This window comes from Plectrocnemia conspersa, unplaced genomic scaffold (genome assembly GCF_051122295.1).
Source record: "Plectrocnemia conspersa isolate PC_06_02 unplaced genomic scaffold, ASM5112229v1 ptg000010l, whole genome shotgun sequence".
NCBI classification, from domain to species: domain Eukaryota; kingdom Metazoa; phylum Arthropoda; class Insecta; order Trichoptera; family Polycentropodidae; genus Plectrocnemia; species Plectrocnemia conspersa.
Genome location: NW_028277174.1, coordinates 898097 through 922208, shown reverse-complemented (window position 1 = coordinate 922208; position 24112 = coordinate 898097). Strand labels below are relative to the sequence as shown.

Sequence of the window (24112 nt, the reverse complement as noted above, 5' to 3'; positions counted from 1 at the left end):
ATATATTTATGTATGCACATTACAATTGATCTTATTTTATATTTGTCTATTGTATGGTATTTTTCGAAGCAATTTTCTACATGAAAATATGATTTTCAACTTAATTTTTTTACCTAACAAGAATTACTACGTAAGAATAGTACATATTTGATAAGCCACGTCTAGTCCACATCATTTCATACAAATACTATGATACCATTGTTCATTTTCATTTTTATGTAACAACTTATCCCTTGCGTATTTTTAATTACTTGTGTCAGACCATGTAATAGTTAATTATAACCGTATAAAATTGGCAGGATGATCCAATTCGAGTTTCATATTTAAGCAGCACTGTAAACCAGACAGCTGTCAATAATCACGGATGCTTACAGTATCAAATTAAGGCACGTTGTTTCAAATTTTTACAAGGGTAAGGAAGGTTAAAATCGTTTTTTTTGCAACATTTAAGGGGGCTTCCCTGTTTATAATATACATTAGACAACACAATTATACTGAATTTTTTTATAACAATAAGTGAGAATTAAATCATGCATATCTAAACTGAATTTTAATCAATAGTAAAGCAAAAAAAATTATCCCTTCTCAGAAATCAATTATCAACTTCAAAAGCATTAAAATCGTGCCGTCGCCGTGGCAGTGAAAACACTAAGTTATTTAGACTTTTATAACAATATTACTACTTGCAATAAATGAGAAGCGAATGAAGCATATCTATACCGAATATTGATCAATAGGAGAGCGCAAAAAACAAAAAACAAGTCAAAAATCCACATCAAAAGCAATTAAATCGTACCATTGCCGTTGCAGTGTGAACGCTCAGTTTATATTATAGCTTTTTATAACAATATTACGACTAACAATAAATGAAAATCGAATAAGTACCATCTAAACTAAATATTGACTAATGGAAGAGCGCAAAAAAATAATCTCTTCTCAGAAGTCAAAAATTCACGACAAAAGCAATAAATCGTGTTGGTGCCGTCGCAGTTATATTTTGATTTAATTTAGATTTAAAGTATTTCCATAAATGACATACATTTTTTTGAAGATGAGTAGGGAGGGAGGGAATGGGCTGCTAAGATCTTGCGATTTAACGCCGTTGGAGCACCTAAAAACTAACATCTCCACTTAATTGTTATTATTTTTCATAAACATTGAAATACATTAAATGTTCGATTAATATAAAAATCCGAAGAAATTTGTTTTTCTTTTTAATAAAAGAGTTCAGAAACTGTATATATGATATTTATATATGAAATCTTTTAACCGTAACATGTTGATTGAAATATCTTTAAATAAATAATGAAATAATACTGGAAATTATATTTTCAAGTCATTCAAAATGGCTTCAGAAGATAGAGAATATCTTAGGCATTACAGATGACTTTAGACTGCAATGGTAAAACAATTTTAGGCGTGGACTTCTAAAGATTAATTTATAAAGAGTTTTAAATCACTGAAGTTTACATGGTGGCGTTTAAGCATAGACCTTAAAGTCGGCTTTATGTAAAATATATTTATATTATTTATACAATAAAAATATAATTTTTACAAATATTATTTAAAAAAATGTATTGTGCATTTTTTAAAATAAATCTCGAATATTGAAGACATTTTTTGCAGAAAGTTAAATGTATAGTTAATATACTTAAAATTTAGATTTTTTTCATTTAAATTAAGTAATTAAACCAATAAATTGAATATTATATATAAAAAAAGCTGTAAAATATCGTTCAATGCAATTTTAAGTTAAAATAGCGATCGATCACTGTTAAACAAAAAAAATGTTACAACTAAAAGTTCAAGTGTATTCTACAAATAAAATTTATTAATTGTAAGATTCCAAAATGCAAGATTCTTTAAATTAATTTAGAGTTGTTGTATAAAAATGTTGTTTCAGTATTAAAAGAATACGGTACAATAAACTTGTTCAATACATATTACGCATATGTAAAAATCGACTGAGATATGAAAAAAATCATACAAAGAAAATATTGTTAACTTAAAAATATTTAAAATTAAAACACTATACTATATTTCAACATTTTAAAGTCAAATAAATTATTCATGCGTCGTTTGTAAAAACATATTATAAGCCGTTGACGCAAATAAACGTAATTTGTAAAACTCTCGTAAATACTATTTTATGCGTCAATCAATATAAGTAACACTGTTCGTAAAATTTAATATCTTATTTTAAATGCCTTTATTGTTTGCCATTGTATAATTGATAATAATAAAATAATAACGGTGATCCTCAACTCTGATTTTGGAAAGATTTTTTTATTAATGTATGAGCATTTATGGTTAAAATATCAGTCGTATAAATAAATTATTATAAATACACGCATTTTTACGTGTATAAAAAGTTACAAATTTTAAGAAATATTTATATATGATGATATTCCCAGAATTTATACATTAACACTTGAATTTTCATTGCATGTATAGCAAATAAATTAAATAAATTGTCCGTTATTATTTTTGAATAATACACTTTTATATTCCAAGAACGCGTGGTTATGAAGAAAAATGGTTGTAATGAAAAATTCATATCCCTCGGGGCTTTTTAACGTTTAACAATTTTTTTTATATATATCAAAAATGTTATAAAAAAATAGAAAATTAACTCAGATAGGTAGTTGTCGCCAACCGGTAGTCCGCGAGAGAAACTTTAATATATTGTTTTTACAATTTTCTTGTTTATTGAAATGCTGTCAATATATTTGCCTAATTAAATAAAAACACGATCATGCAATTATTTATTCTAATGATTCTTTTAGCTCAAACATAATTAAGGGTTCCAAGATCTCAAATTGGTAATACAATTTGTTAATTATTTTAAAAAATATAATTGTAGGGTCTACAGTGAGATTTATTCACATCAACGCACTGACCGTAAGAATACCTCTTACGCATTTTCTTCATGCCAGCTAGTGCGGACCGTACGTGATAATAGACGGTAAAAATGAAAGCATCATATTAGACATTTAAGACAACACGCTGAGAACAAAACAGTTTATCGAAATTTTAGTTTTTGACAAAAATATACATATAAAACATTTTTAATGAGCATTATTAGAGGAGAATTTTTTATATTTAATGCGTACGACTTATTTTATTGATTTATTGTTTAATCATTATTTATTTACTTTATTATTGATTTATTTAATGAATCATCACGATGTTTGTCCGTGAGATTAAGAAAATCTAAGTTAATCTAATCTGTGATAATTGATCGGAATTTTATTTATATGATAATCACTAACTCTGATCTTCTAGATAATATTAAAAAAATACTAGGTCAATAATACGATATAAATTGGTCATAGTGAAGTTTTGCCTTATTGTTTTTTCATTCTCCTATTGAGAAAAATTTGGTTTAAATATTCTTTACCAATATTCTTATAATATAAGTCCGTAGTAATATCGGAATGGATAATAAAATATTGATCTAATAAAAGTTGTAAACCTATATTTAATTTTAGAACTTTCATTAGGTTAGGTTTGGGTTTGAACAGAAAATGGACGTTTCGCAATAATTTCATTAAAATGACATATTTTAAAAAATATTTTCGCGATAGATTCGAGACTGTTTTTGATGTATAACCCGAGAAGTCTTAGTTTATTTAATTTTTTCAATGAAGGGGAGGGGGCAATAATTTATTATTTCGATTTTATTAAAATTTATAATGTCTCCTTAAATGACATGCATTTTTCTGGCCAAAGGGGGGCTGCTAAGATCATGCAATTAAACGCAGTTGGAGCACCTAAAAACTAACAATTTAATATTTTCCAGCATGAACAATGTCCCGGGAAAAATCTATGGTACAACTGATTTAAATAAACGTTTAGCCAAATTATAGACCTATAATAAGGCCCAAAATAATAAATATATGACAATTGATTCGTCAAAATCAACTTCACAATTTATAATTTAATGCTTTAAAAATAGTTTGTAAAAATATTAAGTTGAAACAAAAAGTGATTTAATTTATTTAAAGAAAAATATAAAAACATAACTTTTAGATTGAGAACCATGGATAACAATTTATACGTCCAGGTTTTGAGAGGCTGGCACAGAATGGTCAAAAAATTTTTTTCATGATCCATTGATGGGTTCTACAGATTTTTCGACGAATTTTATTAATTTGACAGTTCTATGTAAAATAGTTAGGAATTAATAAATTATTTTACCGCAATATATTGATAGAAGTATCGTTGAGTAACTAATGAAGTACTACGGGAAATCAAGTTATTTAAAATGGCTTCATGACTTACATACCTCTGGACTTCTAAAGGTTAAGTTATAACGAATCACTGATACATGATGGTGTATTATGCATACACCTTAAATTTTTGTGATTTATGAAACACATAATATTTATGGGTTTAAATGAGTAAAAACCAGTTTATTTTTCTCAACAACAACAACAACATATTCCAATAAAGCGAAGTACATTGAAATTATAATACATTAGATGCTCCTTTACTGGAAAAAGGATCTCAAGAAAAAGCCTGAAGAGCTAAATATTAAATTCAGAAAGATGTACTGGCTTATGGGCAGACACTCGCCGATGTCTGTCGTAAAAAACAAGCTACTACTGTACAAGCCGGTGTGGACTTATGGCGTCCAGCTGTGCCAGTAAAAGTAATCGAGAGGTGTTTCAAAGATTTCAAAACAATGTATTTAGATGCATAGTTGACGCGCCATGGTACATTAGAAACACTGATCTTCACTGTGGTCTTGGTATAGATGTTAGCGAGACTATACAAAAAACAGCGAAGCTGCAAGGGCATGTCAACGAAGAGGCTGTCCATCTTCTCGACGTTAAAAACCGAATAAGAAGACTCAAGAGAGTGAAGTCACAGTGATAAGTTTTTGTGACCCGATGAAAAGTTTGACACGGATCAATGTGTTTCACAACATAATATAATAAATAAAATAAAAAAATATTACTCATTAGCTGCGTTGATAAATAGATTGTAATGGGAAAAAAAATATAAAATAAATTTTTTACTAACGATACTTCTTTATCGCGTTTTAAAAGGTCAAACTGCGTTTGTTAAAAACACAAATATAGTCGAAACGCTCACCTGCGTTGTCGGACCTGTCAGATATCACGGCGATGACACACAGATTTATCACCCAGGATTTCCATAATCTGTATGGGAACGAGCGAAAAAGCACGCGTTTCGAGGTCGCTACAAATGTTTATTGGATCGACGTCGAAACGTAACGCACGCATTTGGCTTCTCGTCAGATAGACACTGCCGAACGCGCGATAAGTGCTCGTAATGATTTTTTAATCGCACCGCTATCGCAAGCGAGCGGGCGATTAACGATAACGGCGGCGAAAGGGTTAACGCACCTGAGGTCGGACCCCGGAGCGGAGCCGAATCAATCCCGTCTTATCGTCCGTGCAAATTTCGAGTCAATTCCGACGCACGTCAGGGCGATCGAATCGCTCCAATGCCCATAATTATATTAGCTATAAAAGGCTTTCCTTCTTTGTAACGAGTAACCTTTATTTTATTTGTCGTTATACGCGTGTTTGCTATAGATCGATAGTACATATAAAAAAATTCGTAGAGTATGTGCGATAGTGATGTTTTTTATATATCTTTGTTTAAAACAACTTCCTATTTTTTTAACACTTTTTTTGTGATGTATTATATTATATTTACGAACGCATCTAATATAGACTAGTAAATGGACAGCGCAATTATATTTTTGATAATAATGTTTAAATTACAAAATTATAAATTATTATTACAGCTGTTAACATGGCCGTCTTGAAGTTCAAGTTTACTCGTGGTGACTCAGAGTGATAGCGGTACTTAACCAAAATTAAACGATCGAAGTAGAAAGTTTGTCTAAGGCTCAAGATTACTGACTGAGCGCAAAATCACAACTGTATAGTCGACTTTCATCAAAAATATTTTATTTTAAAATTTGGACTCTTCTGCAGGTGTGAGATCATAAAATTAAATGATATATTATGCGTTACTAAATATTTTTAATGCACTCATGCTACAATTAATAATAATAATAAATGGCTTAAAGTATAAAATTGCTAACTCCATATTTAACAACTTAAGTAGTAAAAAGCTAAATAGACAACTTGAAAATTTATTTATTAAAATAATGACCTAATGCGTCATGATTGCCAAAACCATAAAATATATTATGCCTCTACTCCGAACCGAAGCTACACTGAAGTCGGTCAAGATCTACGACTTCGAGTAAGCGCACACACTGTGGATGACGTTCGAATGGCGGCTCCTATCACGTACAGCTGGCATATTTGCGCGCGATCAAAGAAAGTGCCAAATAATCGCAATTTTTAAATTGTCTTATTATTAAAATTACGCTACTGATAATCATAAAAGTTTGTGTGGGCACTCACTAATACAATATCAATGAAAACTTTTCGGTCGTAAAAATTAAATTAACGCGAAATCTTTGTCGGCTTTTGCAAAATGCCATAAGGCATGAAAATGATACTTCAGAATACGAACACCACACGTGTGGCTATCCTAGAATTTGTCGCCATCGATTCTAAATAAAAATTCGTTTTGGTGTGACATTTATATTATATACGCCGATCTAGAAAAATATCACGATCAAGTACAACTAATTATTTAATTTTATATAAAAAAAAAACTAATAACGATATCTGTTAGAAGAATATACTATTAAAAATATATTTAATCCATTTTGGTGCCCTAAAATATTCAAAGATGTCAGTAAGAGTCGGTTGAAGTCCCCGATAAGCATGTGGTATTATAACTTGACCACCTGACCACGATGCAGCTCTCGTCATGCGTGTTAACCATAGGACGCCTACGCGCATACTGAAATTGTTCCATCTGAGTTTGCGAAACAACATATCATTATCTCTCTCACTCTCGTCACTTAACACGCAAGAGAGCGAAAGAGGAAGTATCTCACCGCTCGCGCTCGAAAGAGCAGATCCAACTTCGGTTCCTTTGCCGACAATGTTCGGAAGCGCTCGAAGTTGGCCAAGTCGACTGAATTACTCCCACTTTACCTTCCGTTCTCGGCAACCTCGGACAACTTCCGAGAGATTTTAGAGCAGGCAGAACCGAAGTCGACCGAAGGAACTTACTATATTCTCCGTCCTTGACCAACCTTGGCCAACTTCCAGAAGGTCTAGTGCAGGCATTGCAATATTAAAATACATACAAATATATACGTATACATTCGTTCAGATTTTAATAAACAAACTAAAATTCACGGCGTGAAAAACGGAACGTTTTTGTATGAACTTAAAAATCTAAAACCAGCAGATAATTCATTACGGATAGTAACTGAATCGCTAATAAATAAATAAACCGACATTCCACGGATAAAACATGTAAATATCATAGCTGACATAAATAAGGATAAAGTGAAAATGTTAGCTAATGCTTTTTATACATCGTAACTCATTAAAAATATTAAATAAGCTCACAAAATTTTCCTTTGAAAAATGAACCTTTTCAAAAATTATTTAGAAAAGGTTCACGCCCACTTTATTAGCGATTGTTTTTTGTACGTTTCGGCATTTATAAAGAAAACCAGGTTTTAATCAGTACCCTTTTTATTCAAGTTTGCTTTTTCCATATTATCGTTGTAGACTCTGCCTCGGATTATGAAAGAGTAAACATTTGCATCGAATTGCCCCACCGTGCGTCCAAATAGACCGCAGAAGGTATCAGCGCACGACCTAGTTATAATATAGCCGGTTGAATTATGCACATTAGTAATAAAGTAACCTCCCGAGGCTCTTATTGTACATACGCAATAGGCGAGAGACCGTCCGGGATAATTCAAAGGCAGCTCAAGGATAAGCATCGACACAATGACTAATGTCAATATTGTGATGTTTTCGTCGAAACGCGCGACAATGTTAGCACACGCGATTATTTTTATCTCCGCTCTGTGAGATAGCGTCGCCAGTGGTAACTCTCGATATCGATATCGGCAAAATACGCCTATTAAATTCCGACTAAATTATATTCAGAGTAATGCGAGTCGCCGATCGATGTTTGCTAATACACCATACCACAACACTTTGCTTATATATAATAGCGAATTCGCACGCAACACACAATAACTACGGATCGATAGCACGGAAGCTTAATTATTATTGAACTACATTCAATATGACATATTTAATAATCAACTAAAATTGTACCGTACTCTAGCAAGTAATGAAAATAAAATTACTATACACGAGCATGCTTTGCGATTTTATTGAATTTTTTTCAAAAAATATTTAATTATTTTGCGAAAATTAAAAAAAACGGTCGGGACCTCCATAATTGTTGCGACGAAAATCAGAGACGTCATTTGGGATAGCGGGTTGGGGCATTTGCCCCCCCCCCCTTGAATTCGGCCAGAAAAATGCTCATCATACAATGGTCAATTTTTGCCTTAAATGTCGTACCTGATTCTGAACCATAAATTATCGGGTTATAACTCAAAGAAAATCTAAAAAAAACAGTCTCGAATGTATCGTTTCAGTGAATCATATTTAAATTCATTTTCACTGGTAAATATATATTTTTACCAATGAAAATTTAATTAATTTGGCAGGTGCTAGTGAAATTATATAATCTTAAATTTTCAATACGTAATTATTTATTTACATGCGATGTGTAAATGTTACAGAGAATCTGTATTTTTTATATTCTATAATACTAGCGAACATATAATTTAACTGATAGGCGCTAGTGAAATTAAATGTCTGTGAAACTCAATGTGATGCTTCCACTACACTCTCTGGAAGTTGTCCGAACCGAAGCTACAACTGAAGTTGGCCGAGATCTATGCGTCTACACTGTCGCAGATTTCATATGCCCGCACGCTTCGCGGCATGCATGACGTTCGCACGGCGGCTCGCGGCATATTTGCACGCAATCAAAAAAAGTGCCAAATAATCGCAATTTTTAAATTGTCAAATTATTAAAATTACGCTTTGTGTAGGCACTCACCAATGCAATATCAATGAAAACATTTTGGTCGTAAATATTCAATTTACGCAAAATCTTTGTAGGCTTTTGCAAAATTATAAGGCATAAAAATGGTACTTCAGAATACGAACATTACATGTGTGACTATTCTATATTTTTTCGCCATCAATTCTAAATAAGAATTCGTTATGGTGTGACATTTAAATAAACCGATCTTGGAAAAGATTTTTTTGAACATAATCAAGTACCATTAATTATTTAATTTTATATGAAAATTATATTAACGATATCTGTTAAAAGAATATACTAATAAAAATATAATTAATCCATAAAATATTCAAAGATGCCAGTAAGAATCTGTTGAAGTCCCCGATAAGCATATGGTATTATAACTTGACCACGATGCAGCGCTCGTCATGCGTATTAACCATAGGACGCCTACGCGCATACTGAAATCACCACCATATCAATATCTATCTCATTCTCGTCACTTAACACGCAAGAGAGCGAAGTATTTTACCCCTCACGCTCGAAAGAGCAGCTCCGACATTGGTCCCTTTGACTCGTAAAATATGCCGACAATGTTCGGAAGCGATCGAAGCTGAATTACCCCCACTTTACCTTCCGTTCTCGGTAACCTCGGACAACTTCTGAGAGATTTTAGAGCAGGCAGAACCGAACTCGACCGAAGTAGCCCACTATATTCTTCGTCCTTGGCCAACCTTGGCCAACTTCCGGTGAGTGTAATGCAGGCATGACAGTTGCGAAACGTCCATCTGCTTTTCAAAATACATTTTAAAACTTTCATTGGGTTAGGTTTGGGTTTGAACAGACGTTTCGCAACTATTACAGTGAAATTATATTTTTAATAGTACGAATCTCATTTTGATAAATAGGCCACTTAAATAGTATTAAAAAATAATTTAACAACATCTATAGAAAAACCTTATTTTTAATTTAAAATTTATTTAAATGATATGCATTACCTGGCGGTAAAATATTAAGCTATAAATTGTTTATGCAGTGAATTGAAGACATAGCGATTAATTATCCTGTTGTTTGAGCTTACGCTTGTTTTAAATATATAAATAAATAATACAAATGAAACTAACCACACATTTAGTGTTATAAAATATTTATTTTAATGAATTATTCAACAGCACAAGCTATTTTTAAAAACGTCGGCTTGACTGTACTCGTTCCCACATCGGCGCAATGAAACGAATGCGGTAGTTATGCATAAGATTATCAATACATAAACGCGTACTGTCCTTCTACTTTCGATTGTATGTAAATTTAATTAACTCGATGTACTTCAATATATTTAAAGGGCTCGAGCTGAGCTCCTATAGCAATAATATTAAAAATTCTACTTGAGCCACCTTGTTTATAATGTTGAATATGTAAATAATGCAACCCTAGTTTAACGCCTCAGCTTATAGCTGTAATGCGACCTGGATGGAAATAAATTGATTTTTATTATCTTTTAACACAGAGACGTCCTTTAAAAGATGTAATATGTCAAACAAAAAATAGGTTCGCGTCACGGAAACGAGTTGAGCGTTGAAAATAAAAAAAATGTCGTAATTATATTACACAAAGAAAATAAAGTGACATAAATCGAAACCGGGAGCAAAATAATACATACAATTCCAGCCGTTTATTATGAAATCTTTTTCTCAAAAAGTCCGATTGTGCTTCGATTGATTTCTACTTCCGTTTTTATTCGCTCGCCAAAATAACTCCTACCTTCGTTGTTCTCGTGGACTGCTATATTATAATGGACAGCGAAAGGTTTCAAAACGTAAAGAAAAATATATTTTAATATTTTGTAATAAAATACGAAAAGAATCCGATTTATTTAATTTTAATAATGATTTATGCGCGATTTGTCTGTAATGAAACGTAACTTTTAATCATAGGTTGTTTGTTAAATATTATACAAAGAATTTATACTTGGCTATTAATAATTTATATAAAAACATCGCTTAACAAATAATATTATTTTAAAATAAGTTGAAAACCATTTATTTTTGCTCTCAATATGACTCCCGGACTATACTATATTTGACTTGGAGTGATGCCCACACGTGTTTAATTGTTATATGATTTGTTTTAGTCTTACCCTATATGGAAGCAGAATGATATTTACAAAGAATCTTTATGTTAGCTTATATTGTATTTATAAATATATATTGTATATATTATAATATCTTAGATTGATAACATATTAATTTATAATTGTGTTATAGCTTAGGATGAGTGACAATTACATAACAATTTTAACTAACACAAGAAGTATTATTATGTAAAATCGAATTACATTACAGAAATTATATTTTAATGATTTAGCTGTATAAAGACGAAACATCACACGAAAAATAGAACATGTCGAACAGAACAATGACAATTCAGAACAAATTGATTTAAAATTAATTTTAAATTGGCAACTATCTATTTTATAAGTAAATAATTTCAGTAATGATCAGGTAAATAAAATAAACGATAAAATAAATCAATAAATATAATAAAATAAAATAGATCGTCAGTGATCAGTAAATAATTCACATTTTGATCAGTAAAATAAAATAAATGTCCGTATAAATAACTAAATAATTAGTAGACATAATAAATGATCAATATCCATGTGATAAGTTATTGTTAAATCCTGTACTTTACTAACGAATTTTGTTTTAAAATATGGCGACACATTAACTGTTAGGGCCAAAATGATCCGAACGTACTTGTCGTTTAGGTTAGGTTTGGGTTTGAACAGCAAATGGATCATTATACCTTAAATGCTTATTTTAACAACCATTTCATTACTAATCATTTTATTTGAATACTGATTATTTATTTTGGAAATTATAGAGGTTAAATTTATTTAAAAAAAATTTTTTTTATACATATTACATATTTCTATCACTGTTTTGAACAACGCTTTAACGCAACTTTAAGACATATTCATGTAGCAAAACAACATTTTGCTCCATAAATACGTTTTAAATGTAAACAGCTTAGGTGTGAACGAGCGGCAGCGAGTGAACGTTGGTCAGAACAGTAAGCACCCCATGAATAACTCTCTGCAACGAACCTACTTAAATGCTGTCATTTATAATTGAATATAATTAAATAAAATATATAAATAAATTTAAGAATAAATTTGCCACCCGATAGCAAAAAAGTACTTTTATTTAAATATTATTATTTACTTATAAAATACTTAGTTGCTAATATGAAATAAATTATAAATCTATTTCTTTACTTGTTCTGAACTGTCACAAGTCTGATTCGACATGTTTTGTTATAAAATTGTATGTTCTATTCATTCATAAAGTCGTGAGTGTATATTGTTTGTATCAAGTGATTAAAATAATTTGATTAAATGGGCCTAGGAAAACCTTCTAATACACTAATTATCCATCAAGTTGATCAGATTTGAATTAAATAAATATATTATATATAAACACTTGTGTTATAAGATAGATTTTTTCTAACGTTTGTGTTAGTTATTTATAATTATTTTTAAAACATGGAGATAGTATCAACTATGTATTTTTTAAATAAATTCATTCATGCTACAAATTTTTATAAAGGAATACTAGATCGTATATAAAAATTGTAAATGCCATATGTTAATAGCGCAGTCTCTAAACGGCACAAGCTCTTTGGTGGCGCATGGCTTTTAAGTAGTGTAAGCTCTCTAAAGATACAGAATCTAAGCAGAAGCTGCTCGCAGCATCAGGAGATGCTGGTATTACCGTATAACTTCCATTATGTTAAGATTAATAGTTATTCAAATAATGACATGTGATTTTTAACCAAATTTAATGGGATCCCTGTTTAGTTCAAGTCAAAAGCAAAGAAATCGTGCCGTCGCAGTGAAAACGTTCGGTTAGTACGACTTTTTATAAAAATATTACACAATAAATGAAAATCGAACTAAGTACATCTGAACCGAATTATGAAAGTTCTTAAACAATAATTATTTTGAAAACTTCCAGGTGGTTAAATTTAGGTCAGAACAGCAAATGAAGTTTAGAAACTGGTGAATTGAGTTTCATAGAGATTTTAAAGCAGCATATAATATCACTAGTGCCTATTATTTGAATTAAATTTACGCTAGTAAAAGTATTTATTTACTAGGGAAAATGTATTTGGACTTTGAAATTAACTGAAAAATATATAATATAAATAAATTATGTAAATGTTTATGTACTACATATGGAAAAGTTATTAAAATCATATAATTTTACTTGAACCTGACAGATAAATTATATTTAAATATACATCTACTAGTGAAAATGTATTCTGATATAATTTCATTTACATGACGTATTTTAAAAAAAAATCAATAAGAGTTAACAGAATTTTTTTAATATTTTTATTTTATGGAGATTCATAGTATTTAAAAAAATTCCATGCATTTTTCTGTTCAAATCCAAAAGAGGGGAAAGGCAAATTCTCTCACATGCCCCCCCCCCCCTCCTCCACAAATAACGTCCACGTGTAATCGCTACATTCAACAATATATTACAGCATAAACTTAGCAATAAAGCATTAGTATTGACTGTTTTCTCTCTTATTTCAATCTCTTGTTATAAATTCGCGGCTACTTGATAAAAATCGGTATTTATCGGCCAAATGATTGAACGTATGGTTTAAAGTTATTTGTCAGAATGCTGACAAACAAAGGATATTCCCCTCTTTATATATTTATGCTAATTAGCAGTTACAGCATCACGAAAAAGGGAATTAAAAATAACTATGCTGGATCAAAACTCGTATGAAGGGCGTTGATATTACAAACAAATAATATAATATATAACACGCTAAATACAATATATAAAATAAAAAAATAAAAATAAAAAAATATATAAATCGTTCAACCAGTCGTTTTAAGTAAGACAGACTACACATTTTCTCAGAAAACAAACATTAAAAAAATAAGTGTATATTGAAAAATGTATTGTACGTATAATATATTATAGAAAAAGTTGTAAAGTTTAAAGGCAGTGCAATTACGTTGTATATAGAAAATTCTAATCGATCGGTCATTTAGTGTTGAAAAGTCATAGTTTCAAATGTTAGAGAGCCACTGCTTTGGAAGCAAAGTGGCTTTATTCGGTCATTGTTAATTTGGTTTATGCGCGAACATAAAAGGAGTCATATAAATGCAAACGCTACTCTTTGACAATACGGTTTATGTAATTGGCGTATAAAATATTTGTTCGTAATTTGAATTCGTCGAATTGAATAGTACGAACATGTGCGTACTAGTAGAGTGCGCAATCGCACGACCTTGGCCGACGTCAGTTGCGGAAAACGAACAAAACGCTGCCGAAAGTAATTAAAATCGGAACGAAAAGTTAAAAGAAAAAATATAATCAGCGCGGAGAGGTATTCCGTGCATATTTATTAACTGTTTCAGCGGAGAAAATTAAAGAGATAACTCGGAGCGGAGATTAGACGGGAGGCCGTCCGATACTCGCGAGAATTAATAGCTCGTTATTTTTATTTTACCGGCGAAGGGTTACAGCGTTGATTTTCACAAGAGGCGTCGCGTGTTTAATCTCAAATATTTACGGATTTATTTATTCAGGCGCAGCCGCAATTTGCTCTACGTTCCGCAAATCTGACCTGTAGGGACTCTTTTTACAGACCTTACGCGTACCGGAGAAACCGAGAGAGAGATAGATAATTAAGCATCGCGTGTGTAGCGGTGCGATCGCTAAATAACGATGCAGACCACACTATAAAAAATAAATCGTAATTGCGTAGCGCACATGTTACGTTTCGGTAGACGAGCGTTGCGCAATCATTTTTGCGATCATAACTTAGTAGGCGGGATAAACGTATGTACACAGACGTCTGTACAGTCGGCACGAATTTCATTGGAGCTTATACTATGCTAGGAGCGTAGTCTAAAAAATAGTTTGTCAAATCCATTCCGTGAGAAAATATCTGGTGTTATATTATAAATTCCAGCGATGTCCGGAATAAAAACGCCGTCTGCCGAACACATTTTATTTTCTTCATTACACAGTTACGAAAGAAGCGAAATCGCCAACATTAAAAATAAAATACTAATGTTATATATTTATATATTACAACTCTTTGTTTATGTGGAATCAACGAACTTACATACGAGTTTTGATCCAGAGGGTATTTTTATGGACTAAGACGACGAAACACCCCTCTCTTACATCTAATTAACATACTTATATAAATAGGGGAATGTACCTTGTTCGTCAGCATTCTAACTAATAACTTCAAACCGCACGGTCAGTCATCCGTCTGATGACCGACCTCCCTAAATACCGATTTTCATCGAGCACACGCGAAAATATAACACTAATAACAAATTCAAAACAAAGATTACTCTGACATATTTTGCCTGTATAAAGGGTGACGGGAGCACGGATACTTTGAGTGCTTATATCATATGTTACCTTCGAAAATAGTAATCAAACAATTAAAGGATTTTATTATTTCTCAAGACATTCTAAGTGAACAACAATCAACAATCGGAAAAACATTCACTGAGGCTGCATTATAAGTAGTGATAAATGATTGCTCATGGTCAAGGATAAAAACAAATCATTGAAGCAGTTTTCTTGGCCTTCAAAACAATAGATAAAATAATATTGTTAAAAAAAACGGAGAATATCGGTATAAGTTTAAAGATGGTTTAATAATTATTTAAAAAAAAAGCAAATGCGTAATTAATATCTCAGTGTACTGCTTGCACTAGACTCTCTGGAAGTTTTCCGAACCGAAGTTCAACTAAAGTCGGGGGAGGTCGTCGACTTCCGAGTAGCGGCCACACTGCCATAAATTTCATATGCCGTCCGGACGGCGGGCGTGAATGACATCCGCACGGCGGCTGCTGTCATCTACAGCTAGCATATTTGCGCGCGATCGAAAAATGTGCCAAATAATCGCAATTTTTAAATTGTCATATAATTAAAATTACGCTACTGATAATTATAAAAGCTTGTGTGGGCACTCACCAATACAATATCAACGAAAACTTTTCGGTCGTAAATATTTAATTTACGCAAAATCTTTGTCGGCTTTTGCAAAATGCCACAAGGCATAAAAATGAAACTTCAGAATACGAACACCACATGTGTGACTATCCTAGAATTTGTCGCCATCGATTTTAAATAAGAATTAATTATGGTGTGACATTTATTAAAACCGATCTAGAAAAATATTCGAAACGATTTTTTTTATAACAAAATCAAGTACTACTAATTATTTTTTTAAAATTTAATATATTAACGATATTTGTTACTATCAAAAATATAATTAATCTCTTTTGGTGCCCTAAAATATTCTAAGAGGATATAAATAAAAGTCTGTTTAGTCCTCGATAAGCATGTGGTATTATAACCACGTGATCACGATGCAGCGCTCGTCATGCGTGTTGACCATAGGACGCCTACGCGCATACTGAAATTGAAGCGAGTTCCTCGTTCTATCTCAGTTTGTGAAACCCCATATCATTATCTCTTTTACTCTCGTTATTTAACACGCGAGAGAGCGAAAAGGGGAAGTATCTCACCGCTCGCGCTCGAAAGAGCAGCTCCAATTTCGGTCCGTTTGCCGACAATTTTCGGAAGCGTTCGAAGCTGACCAAATCGACTGAGTTACCCCCATTTTATCTTCCGTTCTCGGTAAACTCGGACAACTTCCGAGATATTTTAGAGCGGGCAGAACCGAAGTTGACCGAAGTAACCCACTATATTCTCCGTCCTTGGCCAACCTTGGCCAAGTTTCAGAGAGTTTAGTAGAGGCACTTTACAGGCGTCTAAATAGGGACCATTAATGATATAGTTAATAATGTAAGCAAAGTGTAAAATAAATGTTTGATAATATTAGAGAAGTCGTAGATAATTTAAATATTAAATTAAGTATAATATAAATATGGATAAAAAATAATATACTTAAACTGAATGAGAATAAAAGTAAATGTATGTTTTTTAATTATATAAATAGGTTAGCTAATATTATAAAAATAGTTATATTATAGAAATAGTTTATAAAATAAAAAATTAAGGAGTGATTTTAGATACAAAATTAAATTTTAAAGAACGTTCTAATTACATATTCAAAAAAATAGTAGAAAAATTAGTATATTATCCAGAATAAAAATATAAACGCAATAGAAATTATTTAATTAATAAATATAAAAAACTTCGTATCGTGTGTTCAGAAAACTTATCCAATGAAACCACGACAACTTTGAAACTTTGATGACACTTGCAATCAAAACACTCGGATATGAAAACTCAAAGAACGAGTGAAAATATGGAGAAACAAATACAGTCGATCTCGCTTTATCGGGACACATTGTGCATTAAATATGCTGTCCCAAATATACGGCTAGCTCTAATAAGTAAAGTTTAAAATAATATGAATTTTTAAACTTTATTAAAATATTTAAAGAAATATAAAATTACCGAAAAATAGTATATAATTATAAAATAAACATATTTATATATAAAATGAGAATAATAATACGTATAAAAGAAATCTAATGAATCAAAAACAATTATAATAACAGTCGTCAAAAAATTAGCTTAAAACTCAGACCTTTTCTGAATAGCAGTTTACTTTGTAAATGCTTTCTTGTTGTAAATAATCTAGATTAAGATAACAATTTAGAGAAACTGAAAATGTTGTAGATTAAAGTAAGAACTCGGGTTAGATACTTAATAATATAAAAATGTATTACACGCAAAAATTATGTAAAATTACTAGGTCCCTGTTTTTAAACCAGAAATTCTCTAAGGATCCCTTAACTAAAATCTATAAAAAAACAGTCTCGAATCTATTACAAAAATATTTTTTTAAATATAATATTTAAGTAAAATCATATTGAAATACATTTTCACTAGTGAAAATATAATTTATTTGGTAGGTGCTAGTAAAATTATGTGATTTCAACTTTTCTATACCTAGTAATATTTACATTTACAAACTTATAATTATTTATTTACATTAATCCTTACTTCTAAACTCTTTATACAAAGGCGTAATAAAGTAAACGTTAATTTCACGCAATTTTGCTACGCCCTATTAAACTTGATAACAAGCGAATAAGTTTACGTCAGGTCGTGTTTATCAATGAACCACCCTAAAATATACAGCCGTGGGAATCTAACGCTTTTAAGTCGTAAACATTGCCGATAAAGCAAATCGCAAACAAGTCGTATACAAAGAGACATACACGTTAAAAAAGCTTTGAGATACATTTACATACAAAAGTGAGAATTTAAATATTACGATATCAAGCCGTAAACGTTGGCAGGTAACTGACATAAAAACAAAGACTTACAATTTAAAAAAATGTCTAGGGCTTTATTTCGTTAAGAATATTTTTTATAAATATGTTGCGCAATGATTAAATAATCTTTTAATGAAAAAAATTGATTCTTGGTTGCCCGCGTTTTAGTAATATATCCATTGAAGTTTTATTACAACCGAACTGGCATTTTTATGGATTAATAGCACAAGTGGCTTAATGTATAAATTTACAAAACACTGTTTTTAAATATCGATACGATTATTAATATTGTTAAAACGAGCGCTTAATTTTTTTTACATATTTAATCGATGTTGCGTCTAAGCGCGCACCTACTTAATTGTGCGTGACCAACGGGAAACAATGCGATTAAAAAATAATGTCTTGGGTATAATTAAATAGAACAAACCAGCCATTGGCTAAAACAAGAAAATAAAAAACGTCCTTGACATTAAATGGATTAATAAAATAATCTAGAAATAAAAAGTTAAACATGAAAAAATATTACTACGACATATTAATATTATAGTTACACAATTTTTGAACATTACACATGAGCTTAAAAACGCCTTAAAATAATTAAACCTCACAAATTAATTATTTGAGTGCAAGGTTTAATTAATTTTGGGAACAGAATACATATTTTTGTAAACCTACAAACGTTCAGTAAGATAATTGTGTACAGTATTAACAAAAGTAATAAATAAAAAAAAATATCAAAACCCATCTGAATTAAGATTTTTGCGAAAAATGGGAACGAATTTGCCTCTAGAGTAATAAGTCATATTATTTTATGTAAATTTAAATTGGATAAAATAAAAAAATTGATTCTTTAGATGCCTGTTGTAACATATTTATTTTATTTAATTACCAAGATAAAGACTTTAAAACAAGCTACTAGTTATTCTATTAAGTTCGTAAACTTTCTCAATCTAAATATATCACTAGATCATACGATATTAATAGCTCTATTATGCTGCTATGAGTGCATTAGGATTGTGATTGGATACATATAATAATTATTATTCTAATTACAATAATCTTGATATACACATGGGTTTATGTAGATGTCACTCGCTCATGTCAGTTATTTGAAAACAAAATTTATTTTACATTTTTAATTCACATAAAGTCATCATATAGAATTCCATACCATACGGTCCATCATGATACCGATAATATCGATCTTCAACCGAGTCACAGATAGATCGTATATAACGTTTATTGATAAACATGGAAGCTGGACTCACCGAAAGTTTAATTATATAACATGACCTCGCTGAGTTTTATCGAAGACTTCAGACCCTCCTTGAAACCTTCACAACCACAGAATTTATCAACGACACGCTACACATCGGTGAGCTTTAAAGAGACTTTTGGCTTCGAGCAGTTTCAATCCCGAGTATGCTTTGCTATAGTTTTAAATTAAAATAAATATGCTTTGAAAACAGGGATTCACTTGAGAAAATAACGTTTCTCTCATTGTGATTTGTATGTATATATGTAAATATTTACTACCACAAGAAAAAAACATTCAGAACACCTACATATATGTATTTAGCAAGATAGAGAGTTGAAGAATACGAAATATTATTTATTAAAGTCGGGTATGAGAGCCATACGAAAAATAACTATGTATATAAAAATGATGAAACATTATTAAGAATGGTCAGGTGGCATTTGTGACTATTCTTTCATAAGGGCCGCAAAATTATGGGATCGCTAACCAGTGCGGAAAATATTGAAGTCCACTTTATCGCGTGAAAAGTACATGGAATTGCTTTTCCGAGAGCATTTTCGAGCGTGCCGTTTGAAACGCGCACAGGAAGATTGGGCGTGTCGAGATGGGTGCCGCAAAAACGCGTTCGAGCTGCGACTTCAAAGGAGTGTTTGGACCTCCTCTACAGGATTTTTTTGCGACGTAACATGGGTCCGTTACTGAACCCCCGAGACAAAAGAGCAGTCGAGGCCGAGAAAATCCCTCGTCTCTCTGCCACCGGGAATGGAACAGATGGTTCCAGATTTTCTGGATAGTCGAGAGAAACATATTCATTTATTACTTTAAACGTCGCAAACAATTGTAGTTAGAAATGCACTTAAATTTTCTACTCTTAAAAAATCTATAAACATCACTTCTAATAGGTTTTTATGAACAAATATTTTTAAATATAAAATTGGCATATTTTTGTATACATATAAAATATATAAAAATGTGTATAAGTATTTTTTTTAACATTAACTTTTTTTTAATTTATTTTTTAACAAAAAAATATATTTAAAAGATTTTTAGTATTATAGTTTCTTTATTAGAATGTACAAATTTATTTAAGAAATATGCAATGTGATTTTTGCAAAAATTTATTATAAATATGATTAAAAAACTACGAAAATTATTAGGTGCATAAAAACCAATGCATGACAAATATATTTTTATTTTTTTTTAATTTCTATAGTTCAACATTATTGCCCTTTTGACTTTTTTCTACATAGAAATGATCTGCTATTTTTCATAATAGCCGCACTTTTTTTATATAAAATGGTGAATCAACCTAGCTAAAGAATTAAACCAAGAGATGTTTATGAATATAATTAATTTTTTTTGTGAAATCCGATTAAAACTACGGCAGTTACTGTACCCTTATTAACAAAAATCGTTAACCCGAACCCCAAAAATTCAAATCAAGGCCGTTATGGGACGAATTAAATTTATTTCTCTATATTATTTTATAAGGCATAGTTTAATTTGAATTGAAATTTATTTTATTATGTTCGAAGCATGGCACATACTTGCAAAATAGGTCTTTAATTTATTGACTTTTCTTTATTTAAGATAGATATTTATGAATTCAAGAACAGGTCGGAATAACGACTCGTCCCTGAGGGTAAGGGTTCAAGCCACAGCAGCAGATTCGAATTTTATTTATAAAAATGCTGTATTATTAAAAGCGGCTCCAGCTGCAAAATGAGATCTATCTTTAAAAAAATATTTTATTTGTATTAATTCATAATAAATAATGTACACCTGGAAGTCACTAATTCCTAAAATTTATTGGATATAGTTAATACTTGTATATATTCATTATGTCTGATGGACTTACCCGGTTAATTCAAAAATACTCCATTGTAACGTATTGTTACAACGAAAGATTAAAATAAAAAAAACTTACTAATGTGCATTTTTAATAAAATGTTTATTCGTTAAGGAACATAAATTTCACAAAGTTTATTGCTATGCGACCTATTAAAAATAAAAATCATACTGCATAGCCTATTGGACTTTTAGTTTTTAAAATCGGCATATTAAATCGGCAGTTAGTAAGATACTAAAAGAAGCAAGCGTAAGACTTACTAACTCTCTGTGCGAGAAAAATGCCAAGATGAGAATAATTATTTAAAAAAAAATGCTAATAACTCTGGAATTTTCATAAATCGTTTTTTTTTGTAAAAATTATATTGGTACAAATATTTGACAAATGTTTCACTATTTTTCTTATGCTGTAAAAGAAAGGACGAGTCGATGCCAGATGTTTAAAAATATGTATGCTTTTTTGAAATCTCCTAATAGAGGTCAGAAATTATTTAAAAAAAATATTTCTTTCTTTAATAAGCTTTATTTTTGCTTTGGTAATTAATAATTAAATAAAGAGAAACCGCCCTGCGTGTGAATCGTGAAATTGCAAAAATCGTTTCGGAGCCGTCACGATTTTATTGCTTTTGACGTGGATTTTTGACTTCTGAGAAAGGATAATTTTTTTTGTGCTCACCTATTAGTCAAAATTCGGTTTAGATGTGCTTTATTAGATTCTCACTTATTGTTAGTTGTAATATTATTATAAAAAGTATTATTAATATCGATAGCCAAAAGCATAAAATTTAAAAAATACATACAAATGTCTACATATACACTTAACTAAAAACATGAAAACACGAGAAAAAGACAGACACAAGTCACCTCAACGCATTGTCCCATACCAACTGAACCAAATCCTCGAATGTGGACGAGAAAATTTCAATATGCCGATTCACAGTATTTAGCAGTTGGACGACATTTGCCAGAGAAGAGTTGGCAAATGCTCCAATCATATACTTCACAGGTAAGAACCGTGGACGCGACTGAGTACTATGATCACATTTTAGAGCCCACATTAGAAGCTGCTCGAGCCCCATAGACTTGTTTACTATGCCTTTGAGAAAATTAAAAAAGTGTTCAATTATATAAACACTTCTGCGGGCTAAGCAACAATTTGTATTCAAGCACTCCCAAAATAAATCACTAGAAAGCAGAAACGAATAAAACCTATTATGCTTTAAGTATAAATACCGTATGAATTTAGCCTTAATTCATTACATTGACTCATTATGCATAAAATTATTATAATACAACCAGATTCTAGTATGCTATGGACTAGGGCATCATAAAGAGTGCGCTAATAAAGTATTCCTGAAGTAGCGCGCATTTCTTAAGATAAAACCAAACATCTTCATCGATCTGCTGTGAGTCACCGAAATGTACAGACTAAATTTCCCGTGTGTTTCGAAAGTCATTACTAGATCCTTAGTACTGGAAGGCCTACCTAAAATATATCCGCCAAGATGGTAGGAATCGAGGAACTTGAAAATTACTTTGTGTGACATTTCTTTACATTGAAAGGCAATCGATTATAGCAAGCCTACTTGCATAAAGAAATAAGATACTTCTGCAGATCTAAGAAATCTTAAATCACTGCACTCTCTTTTAAATTTTTAAGTCATCCGCTTGCAATAAAAAAATGAGCAAGAAAAACAGCAATGGATCCAAGTTGGATTGATACTCCAGTAGAGGTCTTATATAGTTTTGAAAGTGAGTTTTTATTCTTAAACTAAAATAATTTTTATTCTTAAACTCAATTCCAGTCCATACCTAAAAGTAAATTATATAACAAATTAAAATATACAAAATTTTTGAGCGAGCTTCCGCATACATTCCGATCCCTCACGCATTCCACCTCATTCGTAATTATGCTATTTTTATCTATACTTAACTTTATCATTAGCGCAGGGTGATAATTATAAAGGCACTTTTGTAAATTCGTTCTTAACTACTTGTCAATTATTTACATTTGTATAAATAAAATCTAACATGTATTCAAAATTTTAAAAAATTAAAAATATTATTTATTAAATTAATATCAATATTGGCGCCAAAGTTTGTAGATAATGATCAGTGTACGATCGGCTACGTTGTGGTCTACCAATACCAAAGTGCGCGCTACTAGTGTGCCGTCTAGTTTTTGTGGCTAAATAAATCGGCCCCCACAATGGCATCGAAACACAAAGTACGATTTTGTATTAAAACATAAAAAATAATTTCGCTTTTTATTATTTCGCCCTTGTAAAACAGTACCGTTCGTACGCTGCGGTTTAAATCGTTCCGCGTGAACGGGGCTCGGAGAAATTTACATAAGATTTGAATTGTTTTTTGCTGGGCGCGGACGTCCGATTGTCGTTATCTAAGGCGTCGTTGCCAAATTTCGTAAACAAAAGTGTAATCCGAAGCCACACGAGAGTACGAACCGTTGGCGAAAAATCGATCCAATTAGCTGATTGGATAAGCCTGATGTTGACATGTGATATAATAATTAATTAGGCGAGAGTAGAAAGTAAGCACGATATGTGATTTTTTTTTTAATAAACGCTATTTATTAACATTCGACCGTTTCGGCGGTGATTATCACTCGGTTTCTAATTTCGGATTCGGATAAGTGTGTGAGATTGATTTCGAATATCGGCCATATTCATTAAAGCAAACTCGGCAAACTTGCGTCGGTTTGGAAT

At 31.1% G+C, this 24112-nt stretch overlaps 1 protein-coding gene across 4 annotated transcripts in view; it reads right to left on the bottom strand.

Annotated features, from left to right (window-relative positions):
- LOC148230264 (ATP-binding cassette sub-family G member 1-like) overlaps nucleotides 1-24112 on the bottom strand; it is a 91819-nt gene that overhangs the window by 43070 nt on the left and 24637 nt on the right. The window contains exon 1 of one of the 4 annotated variants that reach the window (XM_088193807.1): nucleotides 5101-5124. The exons of the other annotated variants lie outside the window; for them this stretch is intronic. The gene's annotated coding sequence lies outside the window, so the exon portion shown is untranslated. Of the gene's footprint in view, nucleotides 1-5100; nucleotides 5125-24112 lie in introns of those variants that run through there. 4 annotated transcript variants of the gene reach the window in all.